Source organism: Canis lupus (assembly GCF_048164855.1).
Source record: "Canis lupus baileyi chromosome 16 unlocalized genomic scaffold, mCanLup2.hap1 SUPER_16_unloc_1, whole genome shotgun sequence".
Lineage (NCBI taxonomy): Eukaryota > Metazoa > Chordata > Mammalia > Carnivora > Canidae > Canis > Canis lupus.
The window spans coordinates 1,954,063-1,965,910 of record NW_027326424.1 but is presented as its reverse complement, the minus strand read 5'-3'; the positions used below and the strand labels follow the sequence as shown (position 1 = coordinate 1,965,910).

General features: G+C 36.8%; 1 long non-coding RNA gene across 2 annotated transcripts in view; it reads right to left on the bottom strand.

The window, feature by feature from the left end:
• Positions 1 to 2,503: 2,503 nt before the first annotated feature.
• Positions 2,504 to 11,848, bottom strand: part of LOC140629523 (uncharacterized) — a 39,800-nt gene continuing 30,455 nt past the window's right edge. Inside the window, exon 4 of one of the 2 annotated variants that reach the window (XR_012027383.1) lies at positions 2,504 to 2,842. This is a non-coding gene — a long non-coding RNA (uncharacterized lncRNA). Of the gene's footprint in view, positions 2,843 to 10,278; positions 10,503 to 11,848 lie in introns of those variants that run through there. The other variant, XR_012027381.1, reaches the window with a different exon arrangement.

The window sequence follows — 11,848 nt, the reverse complement described above, 5'->3', positions numbered from 1 at the left end:
CAAAGCAACTTTAGAGGTTCTTTAAATAACAAGTGCTAAATCCTACTTTCATAATACTGGCAAGAATCGAAGTTCATGAAAAATAAATTGTAAATCTGGTGTTCTGGTCCACTAGCATTACTCTCTGCCCTTCCAGATTTATTCTCAGGCTTGCTTTCCATCAAGGGAGCTTCACTGTAGGAACTACAAAGCCTAGGATCTTTCTTCTGGCCTCTGGCTGTGCTCTTCCAGTGAGAGTTATCATCAGAGGCACAGAAAGTGGGCATGTAGCCTTCTGTCACTTTCTTGTGGGGCTGTCACTTTTCCACGATGGCTTTTGCAGGGTGACTCCTCGTCAACATCTGCAACTCTCTCTGGGTTCTAGTAACCCAATTTTCTCCTTCTCTCTTCCAGGTTTAGAGGATTTATGTCTGGACTGGTGAGCCTCAGAAGGTAGTTCTGGGCACGGTGCCATCCCTTTATGATTCTGTTAATCCTGCCCTACCTCAGCAAATATTCCCTTCATTGAACTCTCTCCAATTAACCATTTGAATTAATTGTGTTTTCAGTTCCCTGCCAGAGCGCTGCTGATACGCGTGGTTTCATCTTCCTCCTTGCCATGAACCTATCAACAGGTCTCTCCACTCAGCACCACTCTTTCTCATCAGGAGTATGGTAACCACTGCCACCACAGACAAATATTAGTAGCTTACTACATGCCAGAGTGAATGCTCAATGCATGCTGGAAACCCTAGCAGGTATTTTATCTGTATCATTACCTCAATTGTAGACTCACAATAGTCCATGAAGTAGCTGCAATTATTTCTATTTTTCAGATGAAGTTAAGGAACCTGGCTGAAATCTGTCAGCCACAAAGTTGTGAAGCAGACCAATGCAGGAACATTCGCTATGGAAACCCTACTTTCAACCACTTGAGTTTATTTCCTTTCTGTAGATAGCTGCCTAATTCATTGGCATGAGTGCCCAAACAAGGAGCTTTTTATCTTAAAAAACCTAAATGCTTCCTTTACTTTATCTGAGTCTGAGATACCTACCTTGAAAATCTAAACCTCAAAGACTATATATTATATCCAAAATACTAACACTGAAAGAAGCAGCATGTGTACCATGCATGAGATGTGTTGCCTATGGGTGGTTTGCAACTGGGAAGCACAGAGTGACCGGCATAAAGTCTGAAGATTTACATGCCGTTGGACAAATGGGATGCCTTAGGAAATGGGTATCTCTCACCTCAACACTGGTGGCAGCAAGAGGACTCAGACTAGGCAATGTAACTAACAGACCCCAAACTGGGTTAGGAGTTTAGTGGGAAGAGGGAGGACAGACCAAGAGAGGACCCACCAGCAGTAAATCTTCAGCATTTGCTAGCTGGGTTCTGAAGAGACACATCACCTGTTTCACATGCTTGACTAAGGCCTGGCTTTCTCCTTTAAGCTTCCATTTCATCTCCCCAAATTCGATTCACAACAGTATTTTAAGCTTAATGAAATGCCAAAGCACCTCACCCCACCCCCGCCCCCAGAGTAATGGTCCTGTGAGATTTGGATTATTATCTTCAAAAATAACTCTCTGCCTAAGAGTTTTAGAAGATACAATCAAAATAACCAATCCACTCCTTGGGTTATCTTACTATCCTCTTTTTAATGGGCACTGCACAATTCTCTAGTTTGAATGTAAACTTTCCTTATTCATTTTATTCTTTCAATTTCCATTTCTTTTTCTTTCTTTTTTTTTTTTTTCTTTTCCTAACTCACTTATCCTTTCCTTTGTAGGATTTTCTTTCTCTGAACTTCATCTATTATTACTTTTAGGAATCAGGGCCCCTACCAGTTGAACTCTTCACCTGGAATAAGAATAATCAGGCAGCGAGCACCTGGAAGGCAGGTACTCCAAGGTGAGTCATGCTATCTCCTCATTGTGTTCTGAGGCTTTCATGCCCTCCTCTCAGGAAACGTCTCTCATTCAATTTTAAAAGTCAACAGATTAGAATGGAGTCAGACAAAAGCAAAGCTGTGCAATTGTCCAGTTCTAACCAAGGTTTTATGATGAAGCCTTTGTACCCCTAGACAAGAGTGTATCTCGTGTTTGAGAAACACACAGTGCCTGTACTAATACCATCTCCGACTGATGTAAACAGGCATCGTTCCCCAAAACAGCACTTTCCTTTAAAATAAATATTAGCCTGATATATGTAAGGATTTTTTTCTACCTTTACTATTTAGAACACAAAACAAAGAGTTGCCTCGATAGTCAGAAAACAGTGAAGCATCTGTTCTTACCAGTGAAACCATCTATTTTCCTCCTAGTGCATATAAAACAAAATTAAAGACTTTTTGATCCCTTTTCATTTCAACCTGATAAGGTTTAAGGCTTGGAAAGAAAAATGCCCAGGACAATTTTTAGGACACATTGTCACAAATGTTCAAATGAATAAAAACAAACCTCAGAGTACTGTGTTGAGGAAAGTCGAATGAGATTATAGACCAGAATGAGGGGAATCACAATCACGCCTTTAATGTCATGTTTTGTTGAAAATATGTTGATGGAATCCTGATGGAAGGAAAGAACTGGCAGCTAATGGAGAGGAGAGGAAAACTATTTGTCCTGAATAGTTCCAGGGGCCACCCCATTCTCACTTACCACCATGGGGGAAAATGCAGACTAATAGACACTCATCTAAGCTGCTTTAGCTGGAACTCGATGATGGAAATTTCATAGAAGTGTTCTTTTATGAATATTACCTGTCTTTTCATTTACGGAAGAGGCCAGACATTCTGCTAAATAGTCTCTCCCTGGAATTTTAGAGTTTGGATGCTTGTCCTGGAAGCAGGAAACATCAAGCCTGATTAAAGTGAAAAAAAAAAAAATCTGAACATATATTAACCAAATTTTGACTTTTATGTCTTACCCAGATAGTTCCATTTTAATCCATCCCATTCAAAAGCTAAAGAATCCTAAAAGATTTTATTTTATTTATTGGCCTGAGGGGAGTCCAATTTTCATTGTCTATTTTAGATGACATGAGAAATAGTCCCAAGAAGTAAAATGTGTTTAAATTTATTTTTAAAAGGTACTTACACTTCCAGAATTACTTTCAAAAATGCATCAGGCTTCTTTCATTTAGCATTTTAAAAGATAGTATGATATTTTAATTTGTGATCTGTGACTACCAGAGCTTTTTAGAAAAACAAACACAAGTCATGCCAGCATTTTTATCAACACGGCTCTTCATTTCAACAATCATTGATTTTTCAAACTTTAAAATTTCCCAACACATCCATAAAATACACTCTCTCTGGCATGAATCATGTTATTACTGTGATTCAGGAAGTTCTTTGCAGGACTAGCTAATGACACCCAACTTATAAAATGAAATGATATGCTACCTTCAACAATTGGTGTTAGGAAAAGAGAACACGATAAGTTTGTCATATGTAAACAGTAGTCTCAAAACATAGGTGACCATTATTTGGAGAGAGTAATCATTCCAAGAACTATAAAGATGGATGAGAACTAAAACCTTTCTGTCCATCCTTGGACAATCATTTTCCTAAATCCTTGAGAAAATTAGATGTTGAATGCTAAGAGGAGATTAATGTTTTAAAGGAATACCTAACTTTGGATCCGAAAGTGATCTTAGAATTTTTTCACATGAGTCTGTAACTGTCCTGTACTTTTAAAAATTCAGCTACTAAAAGCTGGAGCGCCGGGGATCCCTGGGTGGCGCAGCGGTTTGGCGCCTGCCTTTGGCCCAGGGCGCAATCCTGGAGACCCGGGATCGAATCCCACGTTGGGCTTCCAGTGCATGGAGCCTGCTTCTCCCTCAGCCTGTGTCTCTGCTTCTCTCTCTCTCTCTCTCTGTGACTATCATAAATAAACAAAAAAAAAAAAAATCTTTAAAAAAAATAAATAAAAAATAAAATAAAAGCTGGAGCACCTGGGTGGCTCAGTAGGTTAAGTATGCGCCTTTGGCTGAGGTCACACTCACAGGATCCTGGGATCAAGTCCCACATTGGGCTTCTATTCCTAGTTTGAGATCATAATTTAAAAAAATGTATTTTCTAAAAGAAAAAACAAAACAAAATAAACAAACAAAAAAGTAAACAAACAAAAATGTATTTTCTAATGCAAATCATCCACTTATTCTTGGGATAAACCCCAGTTGGTTTGATGTATACCTTTTTCTTTTCTTTTCTTTTCTTTTCTTTTCTTTTCTTTTCTTTTCTTTTCTTTCTTTTCTTTTCTTTTCCTTTTCTTTTTTAAGATTTTATTATTTATCCATGAGAGACACACAGAGAGAGAGGCAGAGACACAGGCAGAGAGAGAAGCAGGCTCCATGCAGGGAGCCTGACGTGGGACTCGATCCCAGGACTCCAGGATCACGCCCTGGGCTGAAGGCGGCACTAAACAGCTGAGCCACCTGGGCTGCCCAGATGTATACCTTTTTCATCTAATGTTACATTATAAGTTAATTTTTTTTAAATTTTGAATTTGTGTTTATGTATATGAATAACCTTTCTGCCAGATACATGTTTCTTTTCTCATTTTGCTTGTGTACTATTTAATGCAAAATAGTTTACATGTTATGATTATAAATCTATTAATATGATTCTTTTTGAGATTTGTTTTCAATGTAATGCTTATAATAAAGTCCTCAAATCCAGGGTTATGCATCCTAATATGTTATTTTTAAATACTTTGATGGTTTCATATTTCTTCTCAAGATTCACATCTGTGTTATGTATATTCGTTTTTAATAAGATATGATTATTGGATAGCCTCTCTATTCCCATCAAAGTGCAAGCCATATGATAATTTATCCTTATATATCTGGGTGTATTAGTTACCTATTACTTTATAATAAATTACTTCGAAACTTAATGGCTCAAAACAATGATAAATCTTTGCTGTCCCAGAGTTTCTATTGTTCAAGAATTTGAGTGCAGCTAACCTGAGTGATTCTGGCTTGGAGTCTTTAAAGAGGTTTACAGAGGTTACAGTCAACATGTTACCAGAGCTATCATCATCTCCAGGCTTGAACTGAGGTTGGAAGATTTACTTCCAAGATGGTTCATACAAATTGCTTGTAAGTAGCTTCTGACTGTTTCAAGAAGCCTCAGTTCTTTGTAATATGGACTTTTCCTTTGGGGTTTCTTGTATACCCTCAGAACATAGTAGTTGACTTCTCCCAAAGCAGGTGATGCAAAAGGGAATAAGACAAAAGGCACACTGCCTTTCATCAAAAGCCAAGTATATTTATTTCTACAATATCCTATTGTAGGGTAGGTCAGCACTATTCAATGTTTGAAGGGAAGAATAAGGACATGAATGAATATCAGGAGACAAGAAGTATCTAGGGGCTATCTTGGAGGCTGGCTACAATGTTGGATCTATTAATGAACTACCCATTCTTTACCATTAAATCGAATATCCCTTTGGGTTCCAAATGTACAGTAGTTTCTTATTTATTTATTTATTTAAAATATCTTATTTATTTATTCATGAGAAATACAGAGAGAGCAAGGCAGAGACACAGGTAGAGGGAGAAGCAGGCTCCACGCAGGGAGCCCGACGTGGGACTCGATCCGGGCTCTCCAGGATCACGCCCTGGGCTGAAGGCGGCGCTAAACCACTACGCCACTAAGGCTGCCCTGCAGTTTCTTATTTAATAGGATAATGCATCTCAATTTATTCCTCTGTTGTATTTTTTCAAATATTTATTTTCATAGGTGAATTTCAGAATTATTCTATCAATTTGAAAACAGATGAGGAGAATTTTTTATGAAGGCATAATTTATATATAATAAAATTCACATATCTTAAATAGATAGGGTTATTTAGTGGTATGACTGATGTATATTAAAATATAGAGAACTGTTTTCCAATCTATAATCAGAGTATGCCTTTCTATCTTTTTTCATTGTGTTCTGTCTTGTTCCTCAGTAGATATTTTTTCATTTGTTAAATTGAAATTTGTTACATTTATTCCTATTTTATACCTTGCTCCCATTGTGAGTGAGATTTTGTTCCCATTATTTTTCCAAATAATAATATTTATTATTATTCTGCAGAAAAGCTATGATAACTTTTAAAAAATGTGTTAGTGTTTATGATCGTTGAAGATTTGTGCCTCTTAGGTTTTCAAAATAGACAACTCTATCATTTGCAAATTATGATAATCTCATTACCAGTGTTTTATTTTTAACTTTTGAGTAAATGTTAAGTTCTAATAAATTGATTAGTACGTTAGGAACAGTATTAAATACAAATGTTTACCATCAGCAACTACCTTGAGTTGTTTAATTAAGAGGGGACGATAATAATAGCAAACACTTATAGAGCACTTACTTTCCCATCAGGCATTTCTGTAAGTACTTTGCATATGTTAACACATTATTCCTGAGCCTAGCTTTATGAGATGATCACTCCCACCCCTACAGTGGAGATTCCGAGAAATGCAGTAATTTACCAAGGGTATGGATAGCCGAAACAGGAATTCAACCTTCATAATCTCATTCCTTTCTTGATTCCCTTAGCTCCTAGTTATGTCACCTTTAAAGAGTCTATCTCTGAAATCTTTAGAAAGGAACACAATTCTGGAATTAGAACTGAGTAGATGTGGTGTAAAGAAGCGAGAACTTACCCCAGCTTCATTACAGAGTTGATCCTCATCTCTAAGACAGCATCTTAGATCAAAAACTAAAGCTGGAGAGGACCACTGAGGCCAACCAGTCCCACCCTCTGTAGGTTACAGAGGAGGGAAAACAAGAAATCTACAGAAAACTCCTCTTCTGATGTTACCCAGGTACCTAATAGAAGCTACCAACCTATTAAAAACCGAGTAAAAGAAGATGGAATTATATAATTCATGCCTTTCTGCTGACATGTCATTAGATACTCCTCCCTTCTATTCACAGTGATAAATGACCAACAGGAATAGGTTGCAGAAGGAGAAATGTTTGAATCAATGTTCCTTGGATTCTTAGACTGGGCAGCACTGATACTCTTTGATGTTAAAATGGTGGCATACTCCATTTGTGTGAAAAGTAGGGGTGTTTTTCAAAGTTTGTCAATGTTTATTGTATTGTAAGCAACAGATACAAATGGAAACAAAACAAAACAAACAAACAAAAACCAGATCAACAAACACAAAACCTTAAATGCATCTGAAAAAAGGGCCTGGATTCGTTTAGATTTTTCAAACAGAACTAAGCCTGGTATTCCAGTTTTCAGGGGGTTCGGTGTCGGTTGTTTTCCTTTTAAACATATTTTCAAAAATTTTTCCTCTTTTTAAAAAGTGTTGTTGTTATCCTTTTATTTTATTTAATATTTTTGAGGAGGGGGACTTTTACCAGTCCTACTGGCAAGAACATGTTGTTCTTTCATAGACACATGGAAATTCTTATTTTCACTAACTTACTTTTTCTTTCCATGGAAGACTCTTTGGAAACGTAGCATCTCATTTGGAATAGCAGCGAGTGGTGAAAATCCGTTTTTAGCATTTTGCCCATCATTTCTGCAAGGCCAATATTCTACTCTGGAAAGATGGCACTAGCTATGTCCTCAAAAAGCAGTCCATATTCCTTAAAATAGTTCTAGGTTACCAGTCTCAAGTTACTCTTTATTCTTACAAGATGGAAAGGGTTAATGATTTGTCTCTGTTTTCCTGGAGAGTCTTTCCAATTCCATTTCCAGGTGTCCATAACTGGCCCTTCACAAACAAAATACTGCAACAGCTACTGGTCTTCCATAATCTGTTTCTCTCTTTACTTGTAATATGGATTATAAATTCAGTAAGAAATCTATCACTAATCTCATTAGCAACAAATGGAAAATGGTCAGATGACGCACAGTTTTGAGAGCTTCGGTGCATAAATTAGATCTAGTACGTCAATTGATTGGAATATTCTGACCTTTTCCCCTTTAAAAAAGTATATTAGGGAAAAATAGGTTTGGATGACATTCTATGTTTAAAATATTCTGCATTAACAATTTAGGCAACTTCTTTGGTAAAAAGAATGGAAAGTTGGCAGCGAACACCAATGCATATACTACAAACCATGGCAAAATACCCAAGGTCTATTTTACACATTGTCTACGTATGGACATGCAGTATGTTACCGAGATGGTTTCACGAAATGCCCAACAGGAGAGGAAATGTATGTTTTTTTAAGTGACAAGTAATAAGTCATTCTCTGCATATATTATGAAAAAGAACCTTAGAAGCTGGATACTGTTGTTTTTGTGTGTGTAAAAGTCTGTTTGATCCATATAGAACTGTGGTACATACTCATGCATTTTTTTTGTTGTTGTTAAAAGTTTACTTCCAAATGAACAAAAGTAAACCACAGAATTGAAAATTAACGGGAAAATTAGAATTATGTAGGCAATTGATCCCTTCTTTCAAGTGTAAAAATCTTTTGAACCACATCGTTTAGTCTTTTAAAAATACGCACATAGTGTCTGCATGTGTGTGTAGATTTTAGCTAACATCTTCATATTTTCAAAAGTAGGGACTTATCTTTGACTTGGAAAGAATCTGTTAAGCAACAAATACAATTAGACAATGCGTCGTCTTAAATCCGTTATAAATGCACAATTATAAATGCGCGTGTATTTAATCTATTTGAGACTTTGTTGGTATGTCAAACCCTTAATAATATTCACTTTGTTTCAATTACTTGTTAGGAGTCCTATATTTTCTGAAAAAGATAGCCCTTTGTTAATATTCAGTTGAAGATGTGATGAAGAGTCTCTCTATGGGCCAACTGCAGACCCTTCGTATAATGATCCCTTTTGCTAGACAGTGTGACACAGCAAAACAAATACTTCCAGTGTTACATATAAATGTATATTTCATTTTCCATTGAAGTTAATATGCATGTAGCTGTTATCCCTAGTCTGAAATAATCTGTAACACACCCTCATACAGAGTACATACAGAAGTACAGAGTGCAAAAGAAATATGGAGACACATGAATGGAGGTACAGTGAAAATAATGCCCTTTTCCTATGCTTTGGAGGATGGCTGACAAACAAACAAAATGCTATCAGTGTCCCTAATTCTATAAACATAACTGGCAAGATGCAAGTGCTAACCTCAGAAGTGGCATCCAGTTTATAGGGGATGGGAATAGTGAAAAAGTTCTTAACTTCCTAACATAGCATCAATAAATTAGAAAAATCAAGTAAATCAAGTAGCGAATTCAATCTTCTACCTATACAAAATTTTATTTTATATTCCAAGATGCTTTTACATATGTTGGTTATTTTGTATCTGCTTTCTTAGATAGGTAATATGGGTATGATCAACATCCCAGGTATGAGGTAGTGTAAGGGATAGAGACATAAAGTAGAAAAATGTAACAATAGCAAGCTGACTATTCTAACAACCCTGTGGCATTGACAGGGCAGGTAATATTTCTGGTCTTAGGAGAAGAAAATGGAGGTGGTGTGTACATCCACGTTTCATGGCAATAGGTGGCCAGGCTACGATGTAGTCTTCTTGGGGCCAACTGAATTTCCATTCTTCCAGGGCTTACCCAAATTCCATTCCATGTTTTTCTAAAAGTGTGGAATTTATGTTAACCAGAGATAAATTGGTTTTTCCTCAGGATCTTTCAGAATCTCAATGTGCTTAAGAATCTCCAAGAGGGGCGCCTGGGTGGCTCAGTCAGTTAAGTGTCTGCCTTCAGCTGAGGTTATGATCTTAGGGTCCTGGGATGAAGCCCAGGCTCAGTGGGCAGTCTGCCTCTCCCTTTCCCACTGCTCTCCCCCCACCACCCCACCCATGCTTTATCTTTCTCTCCCAAATAAATAAATACAATATTTTTTTAAAAATTCTACAAAAGAAGTACTTATCATGAAATATTTTCAAAATTTTGAGATCTTGAAATTTTTCCCTTTCCATTTTCATCCTCCTATTAAAATCTTCTGGAACCATTGTTTAGCAAAATATGGTTTGAGAAACATACATAGCACTCTACTTTTGTAAGTAAAAATAGAATATTTTTCCTTTAAAGTATTTGGTTAAGGTTTAGGAAAAGTAGTACCTGATGTGCTGAAAGCAAAGAATGATACCCCAATGGCACTGTTCCCACTTGTTCCTGGGCAGTGGTTCCCTGGGGAATCATGAGGGTCCTTTGGAGTTACCCATTGCTTAGCAGACCAACTCTAAAGTCCAGAGAAACTCCTCTCTTGTCGAGATGATGATATGATGATGGTCGCATTTCTGTATTAGTTTCCTAGCACGGCCAAGACAAAGAACCATAAACATGGTGATTTAAAACAACAGCAGTTTATTCACTCAACTTCCAGCGTCTAGAGGTCTGAAATCAAGGTGTAGTCAGTCCATGGCTCTAGAAAGGAATCCTCCTTGCCTTTTCCTAGCTTATGGTAGCTCCTGGGAATTCTTGGCATTCCTTGGTGTGTAGCTATATCCCTCCGTTCTCTGCCTATATCTTCACATGGTCTTCTTTCTCTCTGTATCCTCTCTTCTTCTTCTAAAAACATTAGTCACTGGATTGAGGATCAGTTCTAATCAAGTACAAGTCATCTGAACCTAATCACACCTGCCAAGACCCTGTTTTCAAACGAGGTTACATTCTGAAGTTCTGAGCAGACATACATCTCGAGGGAACACTGCTTAACCCATCACGCCTGCCAAAGCTTTTAATTGGAAGGAAAGTTTCATCTACTAAAAAATAAAGCTTAAAAATTTTAGGTTTGAAAAAAAAAGTAAAAAAAAAATAAATAAAAAATAAAAAAAATTTTAGGTTTGGAAAGAGGAGCAGTAGTAACCTCTTACATTATCATGCAGCAGAATGAAAACAAAGATTCAAAGAACCAGATAAAGAAATAGAAGAGACATCATTGATTATAATTTGATCCCTATTTTGCATAAAAGTGCACAGAGAAATGTAAATGCATATGCTTTTTGTTTTTATATAGTTGGATTATTATAACATACATACCTCTATTTTTACCTTGAATTTCTCACTCAAATATTATGACAACTTTACCGTGACAATTGATATAAATCTACAAAATTTGCTTAGCTTCATTTTTAAATTTATTTATTTCAAAATGTTCTTAAGGTTTTTTTTTGAGGGTAAAAGGAGCAGGGGGAGACGGAGAGAGAGAATATTAAGCAGGCTCCAAGCCCACTGTGGGGTCCATTGTGGGGCTGGATCTCACCCCCCTTGACTTCATGACCTGAGCCAAAATTGAGAGTTAGACGCTTCACCAACTAAGTCAACACAGGTGTCCCAAAGTATTCTTAATTTAATAGAAGTGCCATGATCTTTATTTTTATGTAGCTATTATTCACCTCATTTTTACTAGTGTTGTATAGAAGCAATCTGTATCCAAGTGAGGGCTTGCAAAAAACGAAGGATGTCTCCCTTCTCTCTCACCTCCTTCCTGACCATTTGCTTCAGTCTCTCATCCTCTGTAGAAGCAACCACAGTGAAAGATTCTTTTTCTTTTTCTCTTTTTAAAAATATCTTGGTGATTATCCCATGACTTTAGGTGGTATACCTTTATTTCATGATTTTGTGGAATTTTAGCCAGCCAATGTTGGCTTCATTTAATAATCTCTTCTGAATGGCAAGATAAAGGTCATCTTAGTCCACTGGAGAAAAGCTGCTAATTCCAAACAAAATAAGCTGCATACATCACCATGTCAAATGAGACAAAATCCTCTTTGAAAGGTACATTTCTAATGTAGAAAGAAACAAATCAACCTTACTTTTAACCACCCAAGCAGTTAAAAGGAAGGATAAGCTGTGAATTATACATTAAATGTTGTGGATAAACTTTCTAGATGGGTTTATGCACAGGACTCGTG